Below are 15327 nucleotides of genomic sequence, written 5' to 3'. Positions count from 1 at the left end.
ATGGCCCTGTATGTGAGTGTGAGGTGTTTGAAGAGGATTCTGTAGGGGAATGGAAGCCAGTGCAGATTATGTTGAAGGGGAGTGGCAGAGTCTTTGCTCTCTCTGTGTACACTTCTTCTGATGACACTACCATGAACAAGTAATGGGGACATGCTGCATGCCCCCAGGTCTTAAGGTGCCCATACACTGAGCTCATTTGGGCCGATTCCGATGAACCGGGCCGTGAAATTGGACCAAATGGGCTCAGTTTTATGTCCCCTTGGTTTTGATGTGTGGTCCCCTGCCCATCTGACCTGAGCCGCTGGTCGCACCTGCTGGCCGTCCAACCACCTGACCTCCCTCCCCATGCGGTGGGGGATGGGATTGTGGTCCGTGTGGAGGGCAGATCCTAGTGGGGGGGGGGGAGGGGGCGAGCAGCACGGTCCGTCCAAACATCAGCAGCTGGAAGCTTGTAGTGGCATTTTGTTGGGCAGCGGGGCGGCATGTAATAGCTGAATATTTTGAAATGACTGGCCGGACATTGATTGGCTGAGAGAATTCTCTCAGCCAATCAGTTGGGTGGCCACTGAGAGAATCAGTGTCCGGCCAGTCATTTCAAAATATTCAGCAGCCACATCCCGCCTTGCCACCCAGCAGAGTGCGGCTCCCAGCTGCCGCCGCTGCTCGGACGGTCCCCGCTGCCCGCCACTAAAAGCTGCCCCCCATGCTGCCACCACCCCTAGCTGGCTGGAACCCACTGCCCACCCTCAGCAGCTCCTTGGGAGTATTACATGCAATAAATCGCATGGCACATCAAGCTGGGCAAATTTGGTCCGACGTTTCCTTAGGACAAATTGTCCCAATGTATGGGGGCCTTTACGTTGTCATTGAAAGAGACACTTAGGAGGTACAGAATCCTATAAAGTACATCTGTTTACTGTATCCATTGCCTAATTTATTGGCACAGCCATGTAGTGGTAAGTGGCACTGATGCCGTTTACTGAACACCTGTAGCTCCTCCCACTCCCACCTCCTCTTTGCTTTTTGTTTCTCAAAACACAGCTTTTGATTTTGAGCAGGAATGGATAGGACCTTCTGTCGGGTAACAGGTGGTCTAAATATGTAAAACTTATTTTAAAATACTGGATATTTTTATTATTCAGTACACCAGCCTTCCTTCCATCTATGTAATGCCAAATAAACCTACACAACATGAACACCTCAAGGAGATCCTGGCTTTGTCTCAAAGAACACAAACTGAAACCATATTTCTCATGTTTTTTGTTTGTTTTTTCTTATTACTTTATATCTTATTTTAATGATCAGATAACACCACAAATGAAAGATTCAATGTTATATTTGCCAACATTTTAAAATAGTTTCCAGGGACATGTTGAGTTGGGGCTTCTAACCATGTAGCACAGAATTGTGAATGCATAGACTTTAGATTACTATAATTCCAATTATAACAACGGTTCCATTTTGTATGCAATGCTGATGTTAATACAACTGCATGCACCTGGCCACAATGTGCACGTTCCAAGGAACCATTGCAATGCTGCTTGCAGTGAGGATTTAAAAACAAGTGATTAACTGGAAGGGCCCGTTTGTGGGAGAGCCTTGCTAAAATGCAGCCGTATGCTTGGTCTGCCCTCCAGAAGTCTCATTCTTTTTTTAAATTCAATATTGTTTATAGATTTTTTGCAGAACAAAACAGAAATGAAAAAACAAAACGGCAAAATAAGAGCAGCTAGGACACATCTATAGCATGGGGGTATAAGGCAACATAGAAGTAATAATCTTGTAATCATGTGAAGAAGTTAAATATCCCCAACTAAGGATGTGAAATACCCCTTAAAATAGAAAAAAAAACATAAATTTACATACGCAAGCTCAATCATCCGAAGGCACCATTTGGGATCGATATTACACAGAGCATCTATATAATAAGTTGAAGAGTCTGTGTGCGTGTGTGCGTGTCCGTCGCATTGCGGACACACCGTGGCACTCAGAGACACCAAATTCAGCAACAAGAAACCTCTGGACCCGGTGGTGTGCACCTCGAAGCCGTTTTTGGGAAATTTCACTTAGAAATTTAAAAAACACCAAGTTTCAATTTTCCTTCATTGATGTTCTGGGGAAAAGATCGACGATCTGGGAAACTGTTGCGAAGGAACAACTCCACACCTGATTTCACTGCTGTCATTGAGTATGAATGACACATTCTAACATTATGGTGAAGGCTTTAAACAATTATTAGGAAATAATTGAGGATATACATAGACCACACATAACACACACACGTACACACACAAACATTGTGTACACACACAGTACACCACATACAGTACACACACATAGCACACAACACACACATTTATACGTAGAGCACCTCACACACCTACACATTGGACAGATACACACACACAACACACCACATGCAGTACAATACAAATCCATACACAACACACACCCAAAAACAGTACAACAAACACACAGAACACACACACTTAAACATTGCCAGGATACGCACAGCACACTACACACACATATATACGTAGCACACCTCACAAACTTACACATTCGGCAGATACACACAACACTCACAGTACAACACACACCCACATTCACTGCAACACACACACAAAAACAGTACAATACACAGAACACACCCACTTAAACATTGCACAGATACACACAGCACACTAAACACACACACACAGATTTATACATAGCACACCTTACGCACTTACACATAGGGCAGATACACACAACACACACACATAACATACCTCTAACAGCACAACACACACCCACATTCACCACATACACCCAAAAAACAGTACAACACACACACTTAAACATTGCACAGATACACAAAGACACAACACACACATACTGTATATACGTAGCACACCTCACACACTTACGCATTGGACAGATACATACAAAACAACACACACAACCACATACACTACAACACACACACACAAAAAAAAGTACAACACACACAAACACACAGAACACATAAAAAATAATTTGCAGTTTATTTAACAGTCTGGACCGGCAAACAAAAACTGTACCTAATGTACCGTTTATACTTTGTTCCCCATATCCGTCTTTCCAGTCCTCCAGCCTGTCACTGCGCTCCCCGGCCAGTTGCACTGAGAAATCTTTGTCCTGGCCATTGCACCCATTGATCAATACAAAGTGGGTACACTGCACTCACCCTGTTAGTCAGTTGGATATCAGGCACTGCCCTGCCTTAAGGGTTTCCCAGACTCTTTTGGTTCATAGATTATGTTTGGTCGATGGGCATGAGCGCTGCATGCATTTGTTTGAATGTTATGAGTGTAAGAAGTTGAAGAATAAGACTTTAGATGAAGATTTGTCACGTTATAGTGTACAATTTACTCAATAAATCGTGAAAAAAAAATGTGTACATAGAAGTACAATCAAGAAATGAAAGTAGGATTAAAAAATAAATGATTCAAACTCATAATTGTTTGGTTGGCGCTGGGTTGCGAAACAAATATATAGGTGTAGGGGGTTTGGATATTGTGGGCATAATTGGTGTTTGGTACACCTACAGGGGGTCCCCAGTTGATGAGAAATTTTCACTACAGTGTCACCGTAGGGGGATTTCCAATTGGGGTTCAGGGGGTCTTTTAGGGACCCCTTTACAATCCCGTTGGTCTCTTCTCCTGGAGCCAACGGTCTCCCTCAGTGATTGACTATCATTAAGGGAGACCGTAAGCTCAAGGAGAAGAGACCTACAGGATTGTAAAGGGTCCCTAAAAGTCCACCTGGACCCCAATTGGAAATCCCCCTGTGGTGACACTGTGACTGTGACACTGTAGTGAAAATCCCATCAATTGAGGGCCCCCTGTAGGTGTAACAAACACCAATTATGCCCACAATATCCATACCCCCACCTATAGATTTGTTTCACACCCCACCCCATCCAAACAATTATCAGTTTGAATCAGAAATTAATATTTAATCCTACTTTCATTTCTTGATTATACTTCTATGTACACTTATTTATTGAGTAAATTGTACACTTTGTAACATGGCAATTCTTTTTCTCAGTCGTATTCTTCAACTTCTTACACTCAAACCTTATCAATGCACCCATTGATGATTGTGATGGCTGGATCAGTGGATTGGCCCGGCGGGTGTAGGGAAGAATTTAGCCCATTGCACCCATTCCCAGTGGGGCATTACAGTGGTGCGGGTAGCATGCGTAACGTCATGACATCATGTGGCCAGGCCTACGGACCTGCTCCCACACTCAGGGGCTGCCCCACTGTTTGGTAGAGATGCCCGGTGCATGTGCTTTAGAGATCCCCACACCTCAGAGACTGCTGCAGGCAGGTTCGGTGAGGGGAGTGGCAGGGAAAAGTGAATTTTTAATTAATTATGGCGCGGTAAGTAACGCCCACCCGGTCCCCACGCACTCAGCACCTGTAATTACACACCCTAGAAACTGTAGCATTGAAAGTATAGAAATGGAGGTGTGGCCACGTCCCTTTCTGATTTTGTACCGATTTCTGACCCTCAGATGTTGGAGGATATGTCATACAGTAGGTGCTAAATCTCAGGAGTGGATGTGGAATTCATCAACACATACAAGTTATCAACTCAGGAGCGTTGTGTTTCAAACAACAACACCACACCTGATTTCATTCCCGTCATTGAGTATCAATGCAAACACATTCTAACATTATGGTGGAATCTATAACAATTTACAATCTTAGGTCTTTGGCACAGCATACTGTAAGATGACATTTTGCAATTTTGGAAATAAAGAAACCCCAAGGTTTTCCCGGGCAACGCCGGGCGGGTCAGCTAGTAATAAATATATATTAAAATAGTATTTTTACAATAGGGTATATTGAAACCCAGCTTATTAGTACACGATAGAATGGTTATACAATCATAGTAAAGTAGCAAAAAAATGTAACAAATATTTCCCAAAAAAAGGATTTTTAAAAATAAAAACAAAAAAGAAAAAACTTTTAAAAGTTATTTCTTTTTTGTTTTTGTTTTTCAAAATCCCTTTTTGTGGGAAATATATATATATTTTTTTTTGCTACTTTACTATGATTGTCGGTTCTTCTAAACCAATTTTTGCTGCTATTGGATTGCATATTAAATAAATTCTGGGTACCACATATAGCCTGGTGAGTGCGGTACGCCATTCACAGTTTTTTTCAAGTAAAGAAGCCACTACGTGTGTTCCTCAACCCTTAGTGGTGAGTAAGGTAAGCCTAATCCCTAGAGATATAACTTATATCGCAAAACTCTGGGGGACTTGATATATGAGATATCTCCAAAGGTGATGGTGGAAACCCAAAACTTATACTACTAGACCTCCATATATTTCAATACTACACATTGGATTCTCTTTTGTGTTTTCCTCCAGTTCACCTATACACCATATCTTGAGCCAGTACCGAGGAATCCCAAAAAGAGAAATGAGAATTTGAAAAGAAACCTTGATAGGAGTCTCCATATTTTTGCACATGTGAGTTATGGTACCCTTATTGTCCAATAAAATCAATCCTGAGTAAAAGAAACCATTACATGAGTTACCATACACATTTTCTGTGAGTCCTGGGTACGCTCCTTTGAAAAAACCTCTTTTACTAAAGATACCTTAATATATGTCTCAAAACACCCTAACCGGTGAGTGAGGTACGCCACTAAAGAAAAACAACTTTTGTAATATATTCCTTTAAGTTGTGAAATAAGGAATCTACACACTGTCTTCATTTTTTTTTTTTTTTTAACCACTGGATTACGCTTCTGGATGACCCGAATTGGAAAAACAGTATACCACCCAGAGGATAAAGAAACCATTACAGGTTTGAAAACACAGGCCCACCACCTTATAACTAGTTGCACCATTAAACTTTATGTACACATAGTTATCTAATCACAATTCCATTTATATCTTCCACTTTATGTGCAACATCACTGAGAATCATCACAATACGGAGCATCCTGCTGGCATATTTACAGTGGCCACTCACTCCAACATGCCTTCCTAGATCACTAGTCACAGGCAGCAGAGCAATAATCGATTGCAAGAGTAGTGCATGGTAAAACAAGTGTCCTGTACTCTTTTGTTAGAAGATCAGTAGTATAGAGCATGGGTCATCAAACTGCGGCTCTCCAGATGTTGTGAAACTACAAATCCCAGCATGCCTTGCCGCAGTTTTAACACTCCCTTATAGCAAAACTGTGGCAAGGCATTCTGGGATTTGTAGTTTCACAACATCTGGAGGGCCGCAGTTTGAGGACCCATGGTATAGAGCATGGGTCCTCAAACTGCGGCCCTCCAGATGTGGTGAAACTACAAATCCCAGCATGCCTTGCCACAGTTTTCCTATAAGGGAGTGTTAAATCTGTGGCAAGGCATGCTGGGAATTGTAGTTTCACAACATCTGGAGGGCCGCAGTTTGAGGACCAATGGTATAGAGGGATGACATATAACAAGTACATATTCTGGCACCTGGTCAACAACTTGCTCTCATTTGTTTTTATTGTTCAGCAGTTATAGTAAAAATAACATAGTATTTATAACAGTAGGAAAAGTGCGGAATGCAATTTTATCTAGAGGCAATGTAGCTCATATTTATCTAAATAGGGACATTCAGAAAAAATGACATGCTGGTGAAATTATAAAAGTTAGAAAAGAAAAGGTTTTAGATGTTGATTTTTGGTTGCCAACAGCAGCAATTGACAGTAACCAATCACCATAGAGTGTAACATTTTGGGTAGAGTACAAACAGCCCTGAAAGAGACTAATTGGTGAATCTAATCAATGTCAGACCATTCTAGGCAATGGAGGCTGCAGCTAGGGTGGCCAATCCTGGGGCATTTTTTTTTTTAATTTGGGATTCAGGTTTAAAAAATGCTCAATTCTAGGATACCTGTGATTGAGTTCAGCTATGTAATTCCCCCCCCCCCCCCCACACACACACACACACCCCAAAACAAACTGGCTGCCCCGCAGTTTTACTTACACAGTTCTGGCAGGTGCTGGCAGGCAACAGTAGGGCCGGAGCAGTGCTGTGGGTGGGGTGGCGAGTGATGCTGTGGCCCGGCTTTGTAGCGTGACTTCTGATATCACATCATGCAGTGCACAACCACACAGCTGGGGTCCGGAGCAGGTGCTCAGTGTAGATTGCACATGCACAGGCTAATCAAATACTGTCAATTTTAGAGCCTAATTCCTGGATCCTGCTGATTCTGACCGCAGGATTGGCCACTTAAACCCCAGCTGAATCTGTACAGAAAATTAATATGCATAGTCCATTTTTTTTTCTTTTTAGATTGTTATGATATTATTGCCATGAGATAAGATCACCCCACCTTCATCTCTCTCTTTTTCCTCTGTTTTTTACTCTCTCCCCACTGGCTTTTCACCATCTCCCCTGTCTTTTTTTCTGTTTCCTGTACTATCCCCCCTTTCCAGTTCTCTCCATTTCTCTCCCTCAATTGCTTTCTTAAGCTGTGTACACACACAGTACAATATCGCTGGCAACATTGTCGGCGAGCAACCATTTTGCAAGTGATTTGTTTGTGCTGCAGCAATAAATCGCCGGGTGCACACTCCCGTGTTCAGCCCCCTAATGGTCCCTGGTCACAGGAGCTTGCTCCTGCGATTAGCTGTTTCCCTCTGCGGCTCCCCCCGGCAGAGCCTCCTGTTCATCAGCGACCATCTTTGGTCGCTGATGAAAACTGAACACTGAGCAATATATTGCACCATGTGTACACAGTTCTACTCCCAGTCCCCTCTATTTCTCTCAACCATCTCTCTATCTATCTCTCTTTCTCTCTCCCTGTGGGGGAGATTCTCTAAACTAAAAATGTGGTAAACACCCCTTTATCGGGTTTTTACCGCATTTTGGATGCTCTAAGCATCCCCCGCCGGATTACCGCGACGGGGGGCATTGCCAGAAGTATCTGGCGATGCCCCATAGAAGCCTATGGGCTTCTAACGTGACCCACTGCCACACCGCACCGCCCCCCCCCCCTCACCTTTGTCCAGGCAGCACAGAGCTGTGCTGCCCGGACCTGTGACCTCCTCCTCCCTGCACTATGATCCTCTTCCAGATGCAGGGAGGAGAGCCTGGCGCAGCAGCATCGGGTAAGGGAGGGAGGGGAGAGCTGCCGGGTCCCCATGGGACCCGCTGACTCTAACCGCAAAGGACAACTCTTAACGCAAGAGCTGTCCTTTGCCATAATTATCGCATATGTTACAGCATATGCGATAATAAAGTCAGCGATGAGCGGTGAAGAGGGCGGAGCTGGGCTGCGGATGTTTGAACATCCCGCTCTTTATCTCTTTCTTTCCCTGACACCCCTTCTCTCTCCTCCTTTCTCTCCTGGACGCTATACCTCTCTACCCATGACATCCTCACTCTCTTGCTCCCCTCTTTCTCTTTCCCTCACTTCCTTGTATTCTCTCTCACACATCCCTCCCTTTCTCTCTTGCTCCTCCCCATCTCCCTTTCTCTTCTGAATTCCTTTTCTTTCCCTGATTACCCTTCTCCCTCCCCCCCCCCCCCACGTCCTCTTTCTAGCAGTGCCACTAAACCATGTATCTATTCTACTTTGATATGTGCGAGAGATTTTTTTCCCCCAGAAATAAATGCATGACACATTTTGATTCCTTAATAACCAAGGTGTTGTTTTCACATTTATAAGACCTGCTGCTCAATAAAGAGAAATGAAAGTGTTGTGTCTTAACTGGAGCATGTGGATAAGCCCTGAGGGCCTAATCAGTTCAAACTTACACACAGCTGCCAACACCTGGCTCATTTACAGTTTAAAATGCAGCATTTTAGGTGCTGTCACCAATTCAATAACAAAATGACAGTAATCTAGAGCTACGTCTTCTGCTGTCCCTGATTAACAAGGTTTTGTAGAAGCCTTTAAAGTGGACTCATAATTATCATCTTTATCATCACCCTTTTCGTAAAAATCAGCAATCATTGAAGTTTCACTTTATAATCCATGTAATATGACACACTTCCTCCACCTGATGTTTGTAATCATATAAGTATACTGTATATCGTAACATATAAGTTATGAACAGGTTAGATGGTATTGTGATTAATCGTGTTACCCAACACCCCACACTTTCAGATCTCTGTAATACCACTTTCAGACATGAGACCCGCCAATTACTGGTCATTCAGGGTTGCCTGCTCTCCCAGAATGGCAGAGGAGGTCACGAAGATTAGGTGCCCCTCCTGGTCAACTGGAAAGGGGGGCAAGCCTCTCGGAATGCTGGGCATCTCCTTTGACCCCCATTGGTGGGGGTCTGTGGGGCCAAATTACACATATAGCGTCATTCTAGGCCTGCCCACTGCTGTGCAATGCCTGAAATACCAGCATTGCATAGCGAGGCGGCATGGCCATGAGGACGCGATCACTTGGCCATGCCCCCAAAGCATGACATTTCACTGTAGATCCTCCCCCATCTCATATCTTTCCCATCCTTTCAGCGGCCCCATCCCCCTGCCTCAAGGAACTGGCTGCCCTCTACCAGAGAGGGCATCCAGAAAGTAGACAATTTTGCCAGGTGCAGTCTGACCCCCTTTCACATGAAGCAACAAATTATCGGGTTAAAACTGTCAACCCGGTAATTTGCTGAATTTCATGAGTATTTATTCAGTGTGAAAGGGTCAACACAGGCCACCAACACTGATAAAGACCAGGGTTGGCGACCCGGGATTTAAGACCCGGGTTGACCATTTCACACTTAACAAATTACAGGGGAGGAACAGTTTCTGTATTTTTCTGGGATGGCAGAAGTAGTATGGAAGGTGTCACAACAAGATGATGTTACTTGCAGCATTATATGCCCATCATTGAAACACAGAGGTGGGTGGATCTCCACAGCGCTATTCACAGGATATATTCTCAAATGGAAAGTGTTGTCCACAATGGTATCCAAGACACGAGGGAAAGAAGGAAAATATTCTATGTTAGACAGTCTCTCACGGGTTTCTCAAATTTCAAAGGGTAACTCCCCGAAACAACTCACCTAGACAAGCTAGGAGACTTTCCCATAAAGGTTTCTTTAAATTCTCAGATCTTTAACATTCATATGAAACATAAACTCACCCAGGGCACAATCCCTATGTTCATCAAAAGGTATCTTTATTAAAAACTCCACTGGAACACGTACACTTCATCCAATTTATTGATAACAAATGGAGACCTCACAACTTCACAACTGCAACCCAGTCCTCTCACCCGGAATGAGATCCCAGAGCGGCAGTAGGTCCAAAGATGGTATTCAGGACAGGTAGGTGTGGGTCCCCAATAAAAAGTCTTCTCAACATCAACGCGTTTCGAACATAACAGTCCTTCCTTTAGGGTGTGATACAATTCAAACTGGTCATAAAATGGGTATAAATACCTAAAACCATATTGGTATTCCCTAAAACCTGGCACAATTAATTTTGGTATTTATTTTACAAATCCTATAAAACTCCATTTGCTTCGGTTAAAATACAGATAAATACATAAAACAACATAACAGTACAATTCTATCTTTTTAAAACAAAGCGTATGGCCTTTATAATAAAGTGCTTGTGTTAGTCCAAATCCACTCCATATATTGCACGCTATGTCCCGGGATCTGCGTCATATCCGCTTCCTGTAGCGGATCATTCTCAACAGCGTCTTCCGGATTCGGACATAATTTCCGCCCGGTGGAACCCATATGCGGCTCAGATGTAACTTCCGGTACAGCGTGTTCCCGGACCTCAATGATAGTCGTGGAACGCAAGCTTTCTAATTTCCGGGTACTGAAATTTCCGCTAATTTTTTCAAAATATGGAGAGGCCACGAATTCTTGCTCCATACATGTAAACATATTATACAAACAAAACAGAAAAAAATATATGTCATTATTTCAATCAGCAACATGAATCAAAACTAAGTTAGAAAGCATTTGAGTTCAAAGTCAGTGTTTAAGCCTCTAGGTGCCAACGTTTTTAACTCATAAATACATCTCATCTCTATTTGTGATAATCTAATATCTCTGTCATCTCTCCTCCAATTAGGATGAATGACCTTAATACCACAAAAGGATTTAATTTGACTGGGGTCACTTGCATGGCAGTTTTTAAAATGGAGGGATACATTATGTGTTTCTACACCTTTTTTGATGTTTCTAACGTGTTCCGCTAAGCGGACTTTTAATGCCCTCGAAGTCTTCCCCACATATTGTTTGTTACACGTACAGCTGAGTAAATAAATACAATATTTCGTATCACATATAATGATGTCGGTTATCCTGGAGGACTTCCCTGTTTGATTAGATTTGTACTCTATCATTTTTTTCTCTTTGGATTTACATATTTTGCATGCACTGCAAGTCCCACACCTGTGGAAACCCTTAGTTTTTATGAGATTACCCATATTAAGTGTATTGATGGCACTTTTTACCACCATATTTTTAATGTTCTCTGCTCTTCTATATATAAAATTCGGAGTGGGTCCTATATGTTTCTCCAATAAGGGATCATATTTTAAAATTGTCCAGTGTTTTTTTATAATGTGTTCCACCTGTTTGTGTTGGGTATTAAATCCAGTAATAAATGGGACTCCACGAAAATTATCAGTTTTCTTTTTGGGTCCTTTTTTCAGAGATTCCTCTCTATTCATCTCTGCCCCTTCTTTAAGTGCATTGTCCACTAACATAGGGTCATAACCCTTTGCAGTAAATTGAAGTTTCATAACTTCAGCCTGTTCATAATCAGTCTCCAGATCAGTACAATTTCTCCGTATTCGGAAGAATTGACTTTTTGGGACACTCTTCTTCCAACTAGTGTGGTGATTACTATTGAACGGAATATATGAATTACAATCAGTACTTTTTACGTAGTTCTTAGTTTTCACCGAATCGTTTTCCACATATATCAGCAGATCCAAAAAATGTACCTCCTTTTCGCTACTCTCAAAAGCTAGCTTAATGGATAGATCATTGTTATTGAGATATTGCAAGAAACTGCTCAGTGTAGTCTCATCCCCCCACTAGATGAACAGTACATCATCTATATACCTAAACCAGGACACCAGGCTGGCACCATACGGGTGACCACTCCACACGGCAGTGGCCTCCCACCACGCCATAAAAAGATTGGCATAGCTTGGTGCCAGCCTGGTGCCCATGGCGGTACCTGTCAGCTGTAAGTAATAGGACCCCTCATACCAGAAATAGTTATTGGTCAATATTAGGGACATCCCTTCTAGGATAAATGTCTTTAAATCATTTGAGGTGTTACCAATATCCAAAAAATACTCAACCGCGGTTAGGCCTAAATCATGCTTGATAATGGTGTACAAAGAGGTCACGTCAGCCGTAACCAAAACATCCCCTTTCTCCCATTCCATATCTTGTATAATCTGTAGGACTGAAATCGTGTCCTTTAGAAATGATGGCACCTTTTGTACCATAGGTTGGAGTAATGAGTCTAGATAATGTGACAGGTTGGATAATAATGCCACAATGGGCCGACCGGGAGGGTTCTCTTTATTCTTATGAATTTTCGGTAATATATATTACTGGTACCGATGGGGATGAAATGTTGATATACTCCTTGACTTCTTTTGTTATGACCCCTTTCTGTGTGTACAATTCCAAGTAATTTTCAAGTTTTATTTTTATTTTATCCGTGGGATTCCCTCTCAGCTTTTTGTAAGTCTGGGTGTCCGCTAATTGTCTCATTATTTCTTCTTGGTAGTTCGTAGTGTCTAAAACCACTATACTGCCCCCCTTATCGGCTGGCTTTATAGTGATAAGTTTGTTATCCTTTAAACTCTTAACAGCCTCCCTTTCCTTTTTAGAAAAATTGGGGTTGTTGATGGACTTAAGGGTAAGTTTGTCTAGATCATCTTTTACTAGACGCTCGAAAGACTCTACAAAACAGCCCTTCTTATGTTGGGGAAAAAAAGGGGATTTTTTCTTAAATGTAGATACCACTGGATTGCTTTCTACTGGTTCCGTGGTACTACTTTTTTCCTCAAAAAAATCTTTTTAAGGTAAGTTTCCTCACCAATTTTTGTAAGTCAATGTATACCTCGAAATCATCCACATTATTTTTGTGACGTCTAGTTTTACTACCTCTTCTAGTGGTTACCTGCTGCACATAGGAAATTGGTAATGTTTTCACATAGAGAACAAAGGAAAAAACAGATGCATGATGTTTTTGATCAGGGTGCATGTGACTTTGAAGATGATCTTGACGTTATTGATGATGATTTGGATGGCATCATGTCTAGACTTGAAAAGGCACTAACCAAAGAAGGGAAGTAATGGTGGAAATGGTTGGCCGGAGAAATATCTTCTTGAAAAGATTATTCCCAGGGGCCTGAGAATAGACAAAATGCCATCTTTTCAATCGGAATGTAAGGAGTTCAAAAGGGATTGGATTAAGATCCTAGACACTTGTTCATTTGCCTTGATGAATTTAATAGTTAAACAAAGAACCAATGATTTGAAAAAGTTGGGTGATGAGATATCCTCATTAAAAGGGATAGCGGAACCCTTTATTAAGACTAAAGAGTATGAGGAGGCAGATGATGAAATAACTATAAGACTCAATAGGGTTGAAACTGATATTATGGTTAAGAAAAGAAAGAAATATCTAAGAGATAAGGATGATTATAGAGAGGGTATACAACATTTCATTACTAAAAAAGAGAAAAATTACCAGAAATTTGATAAGAATAAAAATATTTAAGTTCATATATTTGATTTTGAGTCATAATTTGATAAGAATGAAAATATTTAAGTTCATATACTCTGAACCAGTTTGAACAGAGTGTCCTGGAGAAAGGATTAAAATTCTCCCCAACAAATAATGTGGATGATTTCGAGGTATACATTGACTTACAAAAATTGGTGAGGAAACTTACCTTAAAAAGATTTTTTGAGGAAAAAAGTAGTATCACGGAACCAGTAGAAAGCAATCCAGTGGTATCTACATTTAAGAAAAAATCCCCTTTTTTTCCCCAACATAAGAAGGGTTGTTTTGTAGAGTCTTTCGAGCGTCTAGTAAAAGATGATCTAGACAAACTTACCCTTAAGTCCATCAAGAACCCCAATTTTTCTAAAAAGGAAAGGGAGGCTGTTAAGAGTTTAAAGGATAACAAACTTATCACTATAAAGCCAGCCGATAAGGGGGGCAGTATAGTGGTTTTAGACACTACGAAATACCAAGAAGAAATAATGAGACAATTAGAGGACACCCAGACTTACAAAAAGCTGAGAGGGAATCCCACGGATAAAATAAAAATAAAACTTGAAAATTACTTGGAATTGTACACACAGAAAGGGGTCATAACAAAAGAAGTCAAGGAGTATATCAACATTTCATCCCCATCGGTACCAGTAATATATATATTACCGAAAATTCATAAGAATAAAGAGAACCCTCCCGGTCGGCCCATTGTGGCAGGAACGGGGTCATTATTATCCAACCTGTCACATTATCTAGACTCATTACTCCAACCTATGGTACAAAAGGTGCCATCATTTCTACAGATTATGCAAGATATGGAATGGGAGAAAGGGGATGTTTTGGTTACGGCTGACGTGACCTCTTTGTACACCATTATCAAGCATGATTTAGGCCTAACTGCAATTGAGTATTTTTTGGATATTGATACCACCTCAAATGATTTAAAGAAATTTATCCTAGAAGGGATGTCCCTAATATTGACCAATAACTATTTCTGGTATGAGGGGTCCTATTACTTACAGCTGACAGGTACCGCCATGGGCACCAGGCTGGCACCAGGCTGGCACCAAGCTACGCCAATCTTTTTATGGTGTGGTGGGAGTCCACTGCCGTGTGGAGTGGTCACCCGTATGGTGCCAGCCTGGTGTCCTGGTCTAGGTATATAGATGATGTACTGTTCATCTGGCGGGGGGATGAGACTACACTGAGCAGTTTCTTGCAATATCTCAATAACAATGATCTATCCATTAAGCTAGCTTTTGAGAGTAGCGAAAAGGAGGTACATTTTTTGGATCTGCTGATATATGTGGAAAACGATTCGGTGAAAACTAAGAACTACGTAAAAAGTACTGATTGTAATTCATATATTCCGTTCAATAGTAATCACCACACTAGTTGGAAGAAGAGTGTCCCAAAAAGTCAATTCTTCCGAATACGGAGAAATTGTACTGATCTGGAGACTGATTATGAACAGGCTGAAGTTATGAAACTTCAATTTACTGCAAAGGGTTATGACCCTATGTTAGTGGACAATGCACTTAAAGAAGGGGTAGAGATGAATAGAGAGGAATCT

Source organism: Crinia signifera, chromosome 8 (assembly GCF_055691185.1).
Source record: "Crinia signifera chromosome 8, ASM5569118v1, whole genome shotgun sequence".
Taxonomy (NCBI): domain Eukaryota; kingdom Metazoa; phylum Chordata; class Amphibia; order Anura; family Myobatrachidae; genus Crinia; species Crinia signifera.
The sequence above is the reverse complement of the archived record's forward strand: the minus strand, read 5'-3'. Positions refer to the sequence as shown.